This window comes from Panthera tigris, chromosome C2 (assembly GCF_018350195.1).
Source record: "Panthera tigris isolate Pti1 chromosome C2, P.tigris_Pti1_mat1.1, whole genome shotgun sequence".
In the NCBI taxonomy this organism is placed as follows: Eukaryota; Metazoa; Chordata; class Mammalia; order Carnivora; family Felidae; genus Panthera; species Panthera tigris.
In genome coordinates, this window is record NC_056668.1 from 146,828,188 (window position 1) to 146,844,177 (window position 15,990).

Consider the following 15,990-nt stretch of genomic DNA (forward strand, 5'->3'; position numbering starts at 1 on the left):
GAGGCGAGAAATATGCAAGGCCTGCCAGATCATCCTACGATCCTTAATCTAAGAATATCAGGGAGGCATCACGTCGCGATCGCTGTTGAAGTGGGTTTCAAACCAGGGCTGTACTGCCCCCTAGAGGTTATTTTGGAACTTGATGGAAACTCCTTTTTGGTTGTCCAGGATTAGGATCATTTTATGTGTACATTTTACTCATTTCGGGATAGTCATGACGGCATTGCAAATATTTAGTATCCTAAAGAGATGTTTTATCTGAAATAAGATTAAAGGAGCCTACTACGCAGGCTGGGTGGAAGCTGAGTGGGTGTGTGAATCTGGGGAGAGCACACTAAGTTTTCTGGCATGAGAGAGCATTCTAAATACCCTCTAGCAGGCTGGGGCATCTGTGGACTTCACTCTGGAAATTCACAGCCCAGTTACCAAATAGAATTGGACTGCGGGGGGAGCTCAGCCTCTGGTATAGCCGTGAATAGACTTATGCGTGGAGAATGACCCAGCATAACCCAGAACGATCCACCCCTCTTTGTTCTGCTTTAGGTCTGTGTAGCAGGGGAGAGCACCAGATTTGGGTCCCAAATGCAATCTGCACACCCATGTCCTGCTTCCTGGAAGCCGGAGGGTTAAAGGCAGCAAGGGACCTCACTGCCAAGATTCTTTCACTCCCAACCCAAAGCTGATCCAAGAACAGGAAACTACAATAAAACATAACAAGTTATGGGGTTTATTCCCGATGACACAAGTAATGCTTGCTCATTAAATTGGGGGAAACACAAAAAAGAAAGTAGTAGACTCTCTGTTTTCCAAGATTAGCGTTTTAAGAAAGATTTTATGCAGTTTCATAGTAGACGTGTACAATTTGAGGTTGTTCTATTTTTTTTTTCTGTTTAGAAAATTAGGATGATCTGTACCTATTTTGTAAAAAATTTTTTTTGCATAAATGTGATGAATGCTTTCTCGTGTCACTTAATGATTGCCTGCAATTTGTTGTTGTTTTATGTTTATTTTTGAGAGAGAGTGCGAGTGGGGGAGGGGCAGAGAGATGCACACACACACACACACACACACACACACACACACACACACACACACATACAGAATCTGAAGCAGGCTCCAGGCTCTGAGCTGTCAGCACAGAGCCCCACACGGGGCTCGAACTCACAAACCGTGAGGTCATGACTTCAGCTGAAGTTAATGGACTGAGCCATCCAGGTGCCCCGTGCGATTTGGTTTTTAACAGCATTGTTGTAGTCAGTCATAGGTGTACTATTGTCTGTGTGACCAGCCCCTTCCCGCTTTTTGTGGCTTAAAAAGCTCCCGATTCTGTCGATGTAGGAAAAGTCTGTGGTGAACTTCCTTGTAGAGACATCCTGGTGTACAAATCCGTAAATTCTCCCTCAGGATAAATGGCAGTGACCTTTTACAGAGAGGAAATGGAAGTGCTTCTTGCCCTTCAGAGCATGGTGACATTAAACAATTATCTGAACATTTTAATATCTAGAAATTATTGGATGTCCCTTTATCATCCAGAAATTTCCAGGAGCCGAATGTGATGGTAATATTTTAAGTGGTGATAGTATTTTTGGTGTCTGATGGTTTGGAAAAGGAACAATGACATGGATGGGCTAGAAGATTCTGTAGTGCTTTTAAATTTTTTTTATTTTTGAGACAGAGAGGGACAGAGAGAGAGGGAGACACAGAATCTGAAACAGGCTCCAGGCTCCGAGCTGTCAGCACAGAGCCCGACGCGGGGCTCGAACTCACTGCCCGTGAGATCATGACCTGAGCCGAAGTCGGACGCTGAACGGACTGAGCCACCCAGGCTCCCGGATTCTGTAGTGCTTTTAAATGCACTTGTATTTAAGTAATGGGACCAGCATGTGCATAAATTTGAAGAATGATCTTACCTCACCTATTTATTCAGGCTGCAGAGTATGTAGATTTCTTAACTACTGGCAAGAATTCCCCTCCAGAGCCCCCTAAAAACCACCTGCCCCCGGATTGGGAACCGGCGGCCAAAGGAGACGGTGCTGATGAAGGCCACCGGGGAGCATGAGTGGGTGCGTGCGTGCGGTCCCGCGGGAGTCGCACAGGTTTCCGGGCGTCACAGTGGGCATTCCAGACCCTCCACGGCAATCCTGGGCCTCACGCGGGGGACTCCCTGTGTGCGTCGGCGTATTTAGTTACATCGATGTGTCAGGGAAGGGCTTCTCTGCTCCCTTCCTCCCAGCCCCCGCCCCCACCCCCCATTCTCAGGCTTCCTGCCCAGCACCACTGGACGCCCATCTGTTTCCTCCCCCTGCCATCTGCCTTCCCCGCGCTGGCCCAGGCGTGCTGCCCACGGGAGCCTCCCTCTGACCCGCCGCCTGCCACATGCTCGCCGTCTTTGTCACCAGTTTGGCTCAGCGTCGCCCTCGCCGGCTGCTCACTCTCTGGCGTTCCTCGCTGGGGCCTCGGCAACTCCTGGCATCGGTGGCCTGGCCCAGAGCCAGGTACTGGCTGCCGGTGCTTCAGCAGCCCCAGGGTCTTCCTGGAGGGAAGGAGGACGGGAAGGAATCTCTCCCCACCACCGCGGCCCACCCCAGCTCCCTGGTGGAAATCGGGAACAGAGGAGCTACTCAGCCCCTGCAGAAAACGGAGTTCAGCTGGCTTGTGTTTTAATCAGCAGTGATGATGACATGACCCTTCCTTTTCCTGGAGCGGCCACACTCTTGTTTGTTTGTTTGTTTGTTTTATTTCCTTCTTTAGATAGCTAGAAGGATAGGTGGATTGATAGAGGAGGAGAAATTTTCTGTAAAGTGGTTTCCACATATTACCCACAGAAAGGATTGCTGTGAAAGAGCGGTATTATCCAAATTTTTAAAGATAGAGAAAACGCAGTTCCTTCAGAAGGGGATGGGAAGGCAGGAAAAAGTAATTAATTAAATGCTTTCAGGTACAGAGTAAATTGGAACCTGCTGAGAACTATCGTGTGACCTCAATGTGTATTTACTCACTTTTCCTCATAGGTTTTCTTTATTCAGCAGCAATGCTAGTAATTGTTTATGAAGAAGCCTTTTTTTTTAAAGTTTATTTATTTTGAGGGGTGGGGGAGAACACGAGCGGGGGAGGGGCAGAGAAAGAGTCTCAAACAGACTCCACACTGTCAGTGCAGAGCCTGATGCAGGGCTCAAACTCATGAACCATCGGATCATGACCTGAGCTGAAGCTGGATGCTTAACCGACTGAGCCACTCAGGCTCCCCTGAGGAAGTCTTTTTTTAACTTTTCCTCCCCAATGATAAAAGTGGTAGTTTAATAATAATAATAATAATAGCATTTATCACTCATTGACTTCCTTAGGTAGCAGCCACGAGGCTCGATGTTCTACATGTGTTACCTCATTTCATCCCCATGATAAGTAGGTCCTGTCATTATCTGCATTCTGTAGATGAGGAAACTGAGGCACGGGGAAGTTAGGTACCTTGCCCAAAGTCATAGCCATAAAGAGTGAAGCTGGGTTTTGGAACCAGGCAGCTTGAGTCCAGATGTTGAGCTCATCAAAGGACAATTTGCGGTCCTTTCTTTTTCAATGTCAATACACCATGAGTATTTTCCTTTGTCATTAAACCTGTTTGAAAGCGATGTGATACCTGCATCCGAGTCCTTTGTTTGGTTGTATCATAATTTATCCATTTGGCTTCTCGTTGGTGGGCAGGCTGTGGCCGATCTGAAAGGAGGTGCTGTGAGAAGCAACAGCGGGTACGTAGAGACGGTTTCACCCTTTGCCAGAGATGAAATCGGCCAGACAAAGGAAAACCCCTCACTGGGGTATTGGACAGTGTGTGTATAGTATTTTAGAAAGCATATTCACATGTTACCCACAGGGCTGCTGGAAGGCTTAAGAGGAAACCATTGTTACTACTCTTGTTTGTTAAGTCACAAGTTCCTCCTGGAAGGGTTGGGAACAGAGGGGAACTAAGGTGCGAGTACCTGCTCTACTGTGTCAGGCAATTTTACGTGCTTTTAACCCTGTTAGTGGCTCTGTATTACTTATCTTCCTTTTTTTTTTTTTTTTTTTTTTGGTTGAACGGAGGCTGAGAGGTTTTGTAACTTGCCCAACGTTGAAAATACCCATTAAATTCTGGAGCCAGCATTCGAACCCGGGTAAGGCCAAGGCCTAGCCTTTCTATGGTGGTGTGCCATCTCTCCATGTGGGGTGAGCAGACCCCCCAGGCTAGCCCACTGTGGCAGACGTGCCATAGGGTGACCCCTAGCGAGTCACAACCTTGTGTAATTCCTTCCTCTTGAGCGTGGGACGGCCCTGTGACTTGCTGCTAGCCAAGAGAGTATAGCAAAGGTGATGGATGTTATTCCCGTGGTTATGTCATGTCAGATGCCTAGGTGAATGGATGTTGCAGATGTAATTAATGTCCTAAATCAGTTGATTCCAAGTTAATCAAAAGGAGATCATCTCCAGGTAGGCCTGACTTAGTCATGTGAAAGTCCTTAAAGGAGGTACTGGGTCCTTCCCAAAAAGGGAGATTCTCCTGCTGGCCCTGAGAAGTAAACTCTGCTGAGGGCGTTGGGCGAGAGCCTGGCAGAGGGCCACCTGCCCAGCACCTATGGGCTGTGTCTGGAATCTAAGAGCAGCCCTCAGCAGACGGCCAGAAGAACAAAAAACCAAAGACCTCTGTTTCAGCAGGGAACTAAAATCCGCCAACAATCATGTGACCTCAGAAGAGGACCCCAGGCCTCAGATAAAACCCCAGCCTGGCCAACATCATGGCTGCAGCCTTTTGAGACCTAGAGCAGAGGACTCTCGCCTGGGAGCCTAAGTGTTCTTTTAAGCTACTTAGTTTGTGGTCATTTGTTACACAGCGGTACATACTCTTGCACCCACAGAAGCCCATGTATCCTGCATCAGATCTGGCACTCTTGTGGCCGTTCCTTGGCAAGGAAAGATGGGGCAGCAGCAGTGCAGAAGGCAGAAGGTGCGTTGCCATTCTTATAATAAACCGGATAATTCGTACATGGGCTGTGGCCCTACATCATTGAATTCCTGTGGAGTAAACCTGTTGAGCTCTTGCTCTGGGCATTGTGCCACATGCTTGGTATGCAAGAACTCACCCAGCATTACAGCCTTTCTAGGTGTCGGTATTCCGATTTTACAGGTGAGGAAACATGCGGGGCCTTCTCTGCAGCCTCTAGGCTTGTAACAACTGCCTCTATCTCCCAGCCATCCTGTTCCCCTCCAGGGTCCCCTCCCAGAACGATTTTTTAAGATTAATTTATTTATTTTGAGAGAGAGAGAGCACAAGCAGGTGAGGGGCAGAGAGAAGGAGAGACAGAATCCTGACTCGGCTCCGCGCCATCAGCGCAGGGCCCGATGTGGGGCTCAAACCCATGAAACGTGAGATCATGACCTGAGCCAAGATCAAGAGCCGGACACTTAATTGACTAAGCCACCCAGGCACCACGCCCCCGCCCTCCGGAGCCATTCTAAAAAATAAAAACCCTGATCCAAACAGAAAGTATGGCTGTGTAATTGCTAAAAATATGTTTATGGGTTTTCTTTTTTTCTTTTTTTAATGTTTATTTTTGAGAGAGAGAGAGACAGAGCACGAGTTGGGGGTGGGGGAGCAGAGAGCAAGGGAGACACAGAATCTGAAGCAGGTTCCAGGCTCTGTGCTGACAGCTCAGCACAGATGTGGGGCTTGAACTCACAAACCATGAGATCCCGACCCGAGCCGAAGTCAGACTCTTAACCAACTGAGCCACCCAGGCACCCCAAATTATGTTTACTTTTTAAAAAATAGACAACATGATCAAGATTTTAAAAGTACACTGTATACTCTGTATGTTAGCCAACTTGACAATAAATTGTATTAAAAAAAAAAGATTTTAAAAGTACAAAAAGTCCTCCAATTTCCACTTTCCCTCCCTGGAGGCTACCAGTGATACCAGTTTCTCGTGCATCTTTCGGGAATTATTTTGTGCTTCCGTGTGTGTATGCCCCCCTCTCACCCCAGATGCGAACATACTTACACACCCTGTTCTGTACTTTCACTACTTAACTTTCCATCTTGGATATAATTCCACATCCGTTCAGAAGGTGTTCTCATTCTCCTTAACAGCTGCATTGCCTTACAGAGAATGGATTTACCATAATTTATTAAACGAGTCCCCCACTGACAGCATTTAGGTTATTTATCATGATTTGTTCTCTCAGGGCTATGGTGGATGCCCTTGTACATAACGTAGTTTTGAATGTGTACAAGAATATCAGAAGGAAAAATCCCTAGAAATGGAATTTCCGGACCAAGTGTTGCCTCATCTTGGGAATTTTTCATCTGTCCTGCAACTCAGATTTGCAGACCACACCTTGTGATCTTCTTCCTCAGGGTTTCAGGGATCTTCCACATCCATTGACTGAGGAAGACTCTACTTAGTGTTGGGTGTTCAGAGTTCCACTTAACTTTAAGATACTAAGAACCAGGGAAGTCTAGGGAACAAAACTTGTGTGACCAGCATTTTTCTTAGAATTTCCCAGTATCCATCACAGTGGTGGTGGGGGGGGGGGTGTTGAAATCAGCTTCCCTAGAAGTAAAGCTAGAGATGGGGTTCTTGTGCACATGGTTTTCTGAGTCAGGGAGGCAGGCGCGGGCAGGAGAAGGAGCTAGACAAAGGTGGATTTTAGAAGTCTAAGCCTCAGCCTGATCTTGCAGGGACCTCTGGAAAGTGAGGGGCATCACAGATTCCCCTGTTTGGAGGCACTGGAGCTGGGCTTTTGTACCCTTCATTGGCCACAGACCAGGGAAGGGAGTAGATAAACTCCCAGGGACCTCTGAGCCAGACAGCTGTAGCTGTAGAGGGGAAGATCATTGGCACAGGGTTTGCAGGTGGGAGGAGTTAGCAGCAGCGCCCCCTGCAGTACCTGGGCAGCGGTGCATTGACCTGGTTAAAGGTAGCGTAGTTGAGCAGCGCGCAATGGAGTGCTGGCTTGTGTTCCTTAGGAACATTGGAATTGCTTCCGTCTTTCCGATCTCTGGTGAGGCTCGAAGCGGATGCAGTCTGGGGACTTAACAAACCTGACTCCTTCCACCCGCAAAACTGGTTTATCAATATTCTTGCCCAGTCCCTTTGGATCTCTGCCAGGCTGCTCAGCTTTTCAGACCACCCAGGACTTTTGATGTTGCTTTTTGCTGTCCACTTAAAGAGTCATGTCATTATTTTTTAACTCCCCCTTGAAACAAGGGGAGAAGAAAGCAAATCAGCGTGTACTGCATGGAAAATAAAATCAATAACGGAGCAAAATTATTTCTGTAACCTTTTACAAGGGACTCAGAAGCAATGTCATGGTAGTATGAATAACCTGACCCTATCTGTTTTAACTCCTGGGAAGGACTTAAGAATGTAACCACAGAGAAAGTTTCCTGGAGAAAAGAAATTTGATTTCTGAGGTGAGGCCTTATTGACACAGACGGTTGTGAGTTTCACTTGGAAAAGGTAAAAGAGACACAACTAACCCTTGTATTGACAATGTGACATTGGTTTTACAAGGGTTTGTCAAGTGTCACTGTCACTGAGCAGTGTGTCCTGTTTACCGACTTCCACTTCAGGCAGAGAATGAAACTCTGCAGCACAATATGCACCCCTTGTGTCTAATAGGGGTCCCCTTGCTGACTGTAAGCTTACTATCACCGCTTACAGTGACATCAATCCCGTATTTAGGGATGCGATCGCTGCTTCAACATACACTTGTCTTAGTGTGGTTTAGGGATGAAAAATTGCTTTCCAGTTGTAGTGGGTTGAATGATGACCCCCAAAATCTATGTCCACATCCTAATCCCAGGAACCTGTGAACGTGGCCTTATTTGAAAAAAGGGTTTTATCGGATGTAGTTAAGGGTCTTGAAATGATGATGTGAATTACCTGGGAGGTCTCTAAATCCAATGACAGGTGTTTTTGAAAGAGACCCACCAAGGAGAAGGTGATGGGGAGTGTTGGTTTGAAACCTTCTTGGTGCTTCCCAGGTGTAATCTGAAACCAGTCCCTCATAGTGGGAAGGCAGGGAGAGACCAACCAGGTGGCACATTTAATAAGCAAAGGGAACTTACATACAAGGCTTGACTTGGGCGGCAGTAAGATGAATGGATTCCTGCGCATGCCCACCAAATCTTAAAAGTTTCCATAGAGGCGTTAACTGCATTCAGTCCCATACACTGTGCAGGTGTTCTCAACGTTGCATCACTATCTCAAGACGGTCCTCGGAGTAGCCTCTGGGAGTGCGAAAGGCAAGCAGAACCCTAAGTTCCAAGGATGGTACGGGGGAGGCAGTGAGGACCTCTGAGGACCCAGGTCCAGCTCCCAGGTCAGCTGGTGGTCACATCTGTTTGATGACCTTCTCCAGCAGTGATGTGAAGATGTGGCAGAGATTGCAGTGACGTGGCCGTGAGCCCAGGAACACCAGGGCAGCCGCCAGAGGCTGGAAGGAGCAAGGAATGGATTCTCCCTCAAGTCACCAGAGAGAGCGCAGTCCTGCCAGCACCTTAATTTAAGCCCAGTGGTACTGATTTTGACCTCTGACTTACAGACTTGTAAAAGAAGAAATTTCTGTTATTCTAAGCCACCACCTTTATTGTAGTGTTTTACAACAACTGCAGGAAACTGATACAACCCGTTCAAGACTTTCCATTTTGGTCAGATTCTAGAAATCGTCCACATGGTGGGTCGTAGACACTGAATATTTTCTCCTTTGAGTAGCAACGGCTCATTTGCAGGAACAGTGAGAAGAGATGGCCATCGTCTGCTGTTCTGGATGACAGTTATATCTCAATCTCCTTTATTTTGGTACATCGTTTTCCTTAATAGCTTATTCAAAAAGAGAAGCAGTCCTTGAATTTCTGCTGAGAAAAGCAGAACCCTAAAGACAGAGCAAACATGAAGAGAACATCAGAGAGTCATTGTCGGATGGCGGAGTAGAGACAAAAGATGAAAAGTACGTTCCAAAGAAGAGCTGCTTCTGGCTTTCTGTGGGCATTGAATGATGTGTCCCCAGTTCCCCCGAACCATTAGATTCCAAATAAATTTTACAGCATTCTAGTAGAATCTTTAAAGATATTGCAGCCCCCCAAATATGTATTAAGGCAGTTGAATTAGCCCTGCCTAATCTGCTTGTGAAATAGTTGATATTGTTAAAAATGTTTGTAGAAGTGCCCAATGACTTCAGTCTCTAAATTACATATATATGTATATATACATGTACATATATGTATATACTTTTGTATTTTTTATTTATAAATAATTCCAGATTTATAGAAACTTTGCAGGAGCAGTACAGAGACACCCTCCCCCCCCCCCCCCGTATACCCTTCCCCCAGGTTCTCAACTGTTAATCTTTTTTAAAAAATATTTTTTAAATGTTTGTTTATTTCTGAGACAGAGAGAGACAGAGCATGAGTGGGGGAGAGGCAGAGAGAGAGGGAGACACAGAATCTGAAGCAGGCTCCAGGCTCTGAGCTGTCAGCACAGAGCCCGACATGGGGCTCAAAGTCACAAACCATGAGATCATGACCTGAGCCAAAGTCGGTCACTCAACAGACTGAGCCACCCAGGCACCCCAAAGGTTTTTTTTTAATGTTTATTTATTTTTGAGAGACAGAGTGTGAGCGGGGGAGGGGCAGAGAGAGAGGGAGACGCAGAGCCCGACGCGGGGCTCGAACCCACGAACCGCAAGATCATGACCTGAGCCGAAGTTGGATGCTTAACGCCTCTTAACTGTTAACCTTTTAATATGTTTGTTTAATCATTTTCCATTTATGTACATATTATTTTTTCTTTGAATCAGTTGAGAGTAAGTTGCAGGCATAATGCTTTTTTGTCCAGTGTTCTTCAGCGTGCATTTCCTAAGAAGGACCTTCTCTTCCATGACTTCAGTACAGTTACCTAAATCAGGAAATGAACAACACCAGACTATTATCTAACCTACCAGCCTTATTTAGATTTCGCCAGTTGTCCCACTAACGTCCCTTTTCTGGTCTAGGGTCCCATCCTGGATCATGAGTTCTATTCATTTGTCCTGTCTCTTTAATCTCCTTCAGTCTGGAACAGACGTTCTTGTCTTTCACGACCTTGATATTTCTAAAGAGTCCAGGACAGAGCAACCCCATCCTTGGACATTAAAGTTGGTATGGAGGGCGGTGTTTTGTGGCTATAGTTGACACAGAAGAGGGAGAAGGAGACACATTCGGACCATGGCATGCCTTATCTTGATTTTAGTGGTTTTGCTTTCACAAAAGACTCTTCTGCACACTTCCTATCTGAAGTTAATAAATAGTAGTTCACGTTGAGCTGGACTGCATGTCCTGGTGAAGGAAGGAAGCAAGGGAGGAAGGAAGGAAGGAAGAAAAAAGAAAAGAGAAAAGGAGAAAAGAAAGAAAAGGGAGGGAGAGGGAAGGAAGGAAGGAAGAAAAAAGAAAAGAGAAAAGGAGAAAAAGAAAAGGGAGGGAGAGGGAAGGAAGGAAGGAAGGAAGGAAGGAAGGAAGGAAGGAAGGAAGGAAGGAAGGGAGGGAGGGAAAACCTACAGACTTACCTCAAATATCACATCCTTGGGGCAATGGCTAAAATGTATTGAAGACCCATCACCTACCAAGTCCAATTCTATGAACTTGACATGAATTGCCTCATTTAGTCTTCCTGACAGCCCTATCCTGTAAGTACTGTTTTTCCTATTTCGCGCCAAGCGTCTGAATTCACGGTAGTTACGCGGTTGGATACTGCGTACAGGGTTCCACTCGATGACGGATATTTAGTTCACCAAAAACTCATGCTCCCTCTTTCACGGTGTGGGGTTGTTCCTGGTTGACAGCTGTGCAGCCAGACGTTTCCCGCCGTCTCTGTTTCAGCCAGGCTGTGCCACGGGTTCTCACCGAAGGAATAAGAGTAGAAGAGATACTCGTCACTTCTGTCTGAAGCTTTTAAGAGGCAGGATGCTCTACTCTTGCCTTTTCTGTCAGCTCCGTGTGGAGGCTCCAAGGCCCTGTTTTTCATATTTTATAGATAAGGAAACATCCATGTGTGGAGACTGCCTGCTTCCCCGCTGGACCACTTCCTGTCCTGCCTCTGAAGGGTCTTCTCCAAAGGCCCCATCTGAAGTCATCCCCCTAACGCCACCCTAACCCCATCACCCTGTCCCGTTGCCCAGTTCTGACTTCTTCACGTCACGTCTCATTCATGGTGGGTCTTCTCACCGGGATCTGAACTGCAGAAGGACAGTGACCTTTCTGTCTGGGTCACCTCAGGATGCCTTGCTCCTACGTCAGCGCCTGGAGCATAGAAAGCACTCACAAGTTTTTGTTTTGTTTTGTTTTAAATGATCGAAAGCGTATTTTCTGGACAAAGCCCCTGGTAATAACACTCCTTTTAAAAAAGTCAACCGGGGTGCCTGGGTGGCGCCGTTGGTTGAGTATGTGACTTTGGCTCAGGTGGTGAACTCGTAGTTGGTGAGTTCGAGCCCCATTTCGGGCTCTGTGCCGACAGCTCAGAGCCTGGAACCTGCTTTGGATTCTATGTCTCCCTTTCTGCCACTCCCCCATTCACACTCTGCCTGTCTCTCTCTCTCAAAAATAAATAAATATTAAAAAAAAATGTTTTTAAGTAAAAAAGTCAGCCTGCCAGGGGCACCTGGGTGGCTCTGTCAGAAGCTTCCAGCTTCGGCTCAGGTAATGATCTCACGGCTCTTGAGTTCCAGCCCCACATCAGGCTCTGTGCTGTCAGCACTTCAGATCTTCTGTCCCCCCTGCCCCCCGCCCTGTCCCTCTCCCACTTGCTCTCTCTCTCTCTCTCTCTTTCTCTCTCAAAAATAAACATTTAAAGCCTGGATGAAATGCTGGAGACTTGGATCCTCCTCAGAAGATGTGATGCTACGTGGGGAAGTGCCTGCTGAGGGGTGGGGTGCGGGCCCGGTGTGGGAGGGCCCCTTTGCCAAGCCTGGAGGCACCGGGGTGCCTGGGGCATTAACTTCAGGCCTGCAGGCCAGAAAGGCGCGGAGGTGTGTGTGGGGGGGTCTCCCTCCCGAGGGAGGAGAGGCCGAGGAAGATGCAGGTGGGACCCTCGCAAGGAGAGGCTGCGATGCCCACCTGAAGTTTCTGGTAAAGTTACAGCCGCTGTCCTGGCCACCAGTGTGAAAGCACCTTTCGTTTTGACGTAGTTGAGTTGACAGGTTTCCACGGACCCACACAGTCAAAACAGCGGGTTCCTATGCCAAAGCAAATCGGAGACAAGCCACGGGATGAGAGAAGTGTCTCAGTTTGTCAGGCTGTCAGGACAGGGCTCCTAATTTAACACCAGGAAGCACAGAACAGGGGCATTACTGTTTCGGATTCAAGGTGAAAAGAATCCAAGGCCAGACAGGGCAGGCCCACTTTGGGATGTCTGTTTATGGCTCAGGTGCTAACCCTTGGTGTGGTTCTGGTCACGGCCCCTTTGCCTGGCAGAGGCCCTGCTTCAGGTCACCTCAGCAGATGTTTAGCGCCTGTTCTGTCCCAGCCCCTTGCCAGTGGCCGAGGCTCCGGCGATGAACGAGGCAGGCCAGCCCCTCCCCCATCGGCAGAAAATGTGGACCTTGAACAAGCCTCGTGCTTCGTCACTTCTAAGGCACCGTTGTTTTAGGCACTGCTAAGAAAGAAAAATGTTAATTACGTGATGACACAGATCTCTTACGTAGAATTTTTATTGTATGCTCGTTAGAAGAGCTCTTTTAAACTTCGTTGACATTTTACATGCTCTTGGGACTGTATAAAAAGAAAACTTGAGGAAGGAAAATAAATTGCCTAAGATATTCCTACGACTTCTTTACAGTCAGAGTCCTTCTCTTCTGAATTTTTTTTTTTAAAGTACTTTTTTTTTTTTTAATTTTTTTTTTTTTCAGCGTTTTTTATTTATTTCTGGGACAGAGAGAGACAGAGCATGAACGGGGGAGGGGCAGAGAGAGAGGGAGACACAGAATCGGAAACAGGCTCCAGGCTCCGAGCCATCAGCCCAGAGCCTGACGCGGGGCTCGAACTCGCGGACCGCGAGATCGTGACCTGGCTGAAGTCGGACGCTGAACCGACTGCGCCACCCAGGCGCCCCTTAAAGTACTTTTATACACCCTGTCATCTTTCATGCCATCAAGGGTGTGAGCAATGCAGCATTCCTTGGAAGAGTCCATAAAAGAAGTAAAAGCCATCGGCGCTGGGCTCATACGCTGGCTTTTGACTCCTCCCACTTTGGCAGTGATGCTCCGCGTGCCTGACACGCTTCCGCGAGGTTTGACTTTGGCACATTGTGACGCGGTAACCGCTCCCTGGTCTGGCCGACAGCATTGGTAAGTTACTCCCCTGACCAGAGGGAAGCAAAAATGTGCAAGGAAGAGCACCTTTGAATCCGAAGTCTGGTTAGTGTCCGCACAGATCACAGGCAGGGATCCTCCCTTGTCTGCAGACAGACATTCCCAGGGGAGGAACCTCCAGGCTGAGACCTGAGCGTGGGAAATGGCAAGGCAGGAGGAAAAGGCGGGAGAGTTGCTGGAGGAAGGAACAGCCTTTGCAGAGGCCCAGAGTTGAGAGAGAGGGCAGAGGGTTGGAAGGCTTCCTGGTCAGTTCACAAAATGGGCTTTTCGGTAGTGCTGGGAAGTGGAATTGCTGCCAGCCATAGAAGTAAGTTAGTTGTGGTTCTGTTAGGCTTTGACAACTAATCCCTCGTTGTCCTGTCTCCTAGAAACTGCCGGAGGAGTTAATGGTGCAATGAGCCTGTTAATTTATGTTTTACCTGCATCTTGCATTGAAGATATTTTATAGATCTAGCATTTTATTTTTGACGTCTTATGTTATCACCTATATATGCTCAGAGCAACATTAATATAGTTAGATCTAAAAAAAGGTATGAAAAAACAGAATTGACCCACGGCCCCACCATCACACAAGTTCCAAACATGATCTGTTCGGTCCTTGCCTGAGTGTATACACGAAGTTTGCGGCTGAAATCAAAGTGATTATAATCACAGGTTCTGCTTTCTCTCTATTCTCTCTCTCTCTCTCCTTGAAATTACAAGGTGTGTGTGTGTGTGTGTGTGTGTGTGTGTGTGTGTGTGTTTAAACAGTTGGTTTGTTCAAATCAGGATACAAACAAAAACTACACATTTTACTTCATTTATGTGTCTCAAGTTTCTTTTTTTTTTAACGTTTTTTAATGCTTAACTGACTGAGCCACCCAGACGCCCTTTTAATCTGTGCATTCCTCCCCCTCCTTCTTTTTCCTTACAATTTATTACTTGAATAAAAATCTAGTCATTCATTCCTGTGGTTCATGCCTACTGAGTAGATGTGTCTGAATGCATCCCTATGGTGTCGTTAACAAGTTCTCCAGTCCTCCGTATTTTCTACAAATTGTCAATTAGATACAGAGGTTCATCAGATTTCGACTTGTTTGTTTGTTACAAGGCCACATCATGGGTGGTGATGTGTATTTCCATCAGGAGGTGCATGATGTCTGGTTAGCTCTGTTTTCATGGTACTAAGATTGATGAGTGGGCTTAGCTGATGTCATCCTGATCCCTCCATTATAATGTGGGCACCTTGTTATTTTGATGCTTTTCACCTTGCTGTCATAATTTAACAGTATATATTAGAAGTCGTAGCATGGGGTTCTGTAACACGTAATAATTTATTTTCTTCTCTCCTCAGTGTCTGCCCCACAATTGCCAGTTTGGGCAGGGGACACATTTCAGAGTTTATTTCCAGGGAGCTCTCTCCACCCCCTCAATCCTAATGACCAACCTAAGCTTTCTTGGTTCAATTTTTATTCTTAACTTTGCATCGACTTTGAAAGTGTGTACTTACTTGTTGCTCTTGGTAATGGTACTTCAACCCTGTGTTCACAGTTCCTATCTGGTGCAGATCTCTGCTCCTCCCTGTGTATTTGGCATTTCTTACTAAGGCTGCCTTCTTACTTTCAGAAGATGTAAAGTACAAATTACTGAGACAATAAATATTCAAATCACACAGGCCATCTGCCCCTGAACAGATGTCCACTGTAAGTCAATGTCAATCTCTGTTCCTTGGGGCCAGGGAGAGAGGTGAAGAAAAATACAGGCCAAGCAGGGCTGAAAGAGCCCTCTCCACTGGGAAGAAAAGGGAGGCTGATGAAGCAGTGGTTTCTACTTAGCTTCTAATTCATGCACAGAAAAAGACTCTTTCCGGGAAAGTCAGTGAAGGAAGAAGCAATGATAACCCAAGAATGTAGCGATATAAGGCCCGCAGATGGTTTACCGTAATAGAATTGTTCCATGGACCACATGAGTGTTTTCTTTTCCCCTCAGTATATGTAGAGCATGTAATTTGCCCCGGTGCTGTGCTCAGTGTTTTGTTTTTGGTTTTTTTTTTTGGTATTACCTCTAAGTGGGGTACTGTCTTTCGTCTCCACTTTCCAAATGGGAAGTCTGAGGTTCTGGAAGGTTATGTAGCTGTCCCAGGTCACACAGCTAGTAAAATTCCCACTGTGGGAGTGAGATCTTGGGTAAGTCACCTAACCTCTTTGTGCCTCAGTTTCCTCATCTACAAAATGGGGATGGTGGTATTACCTGCTCCCCAGGTTACTGTGCAGATCCTGTATGAAGTATTTGAGCTCTGAGGAAATGTTAGTTATTATTCTGCTACCTCTTCTTGGTGTCCTAGTGAGATCTTTAATCCTTTCCCCAGAAATCAATGGGATCTGTTCTTCATACTTATAATAGTCCTATTTTCTACAAGGCCTTCATCCTCTTTTTCCCCTTTGCCTGTCCCCATCTTATTTCTAGGGGTCTGTGCTGGTCCTTTTGATAGGAAAGTTAGATTGGCACAGGTCAGTGTCAGCATGTGGAGAGAACTTACTCACCCCCATTCAGAGTATGCAAAAGTTTTATTTTGCACTTAGCTATCCAGCATAGAGCATGTGCTATGTGCCAGGCTCCTATTTTTGACCCGACAGA

General features: G+C 46.6%; 1 protein-coding gene and 1 long non-coding RNA gene across 7 annotated transcripts in view; one reads left to right on the forward strand and one right to left on the reverse strand.

Moving 5' to 3' along the window:
• Positions 1-15,990, forward strand: part of CMTM7 (CKLF like MARVEL transmembrane domain containing 7) — a 50,444-nt gene that overhangs the window by 5,224 nt on the left and 29,230 nt on the right. The window lies entirely within an intron of this gene.
• On the reverse strand, positions 1,889-2,522 carry LOC122230647. Its single transcript, XR_006207668.1, has 2 exons — positions 2,397-2,522; positions 1,889-2,164 (listed from the first exon to the last, which is right to left on the reverse strand). It is a non-coding gene; the product is annotated as an uncharacterized LOC122230647 (long non-coding RNA).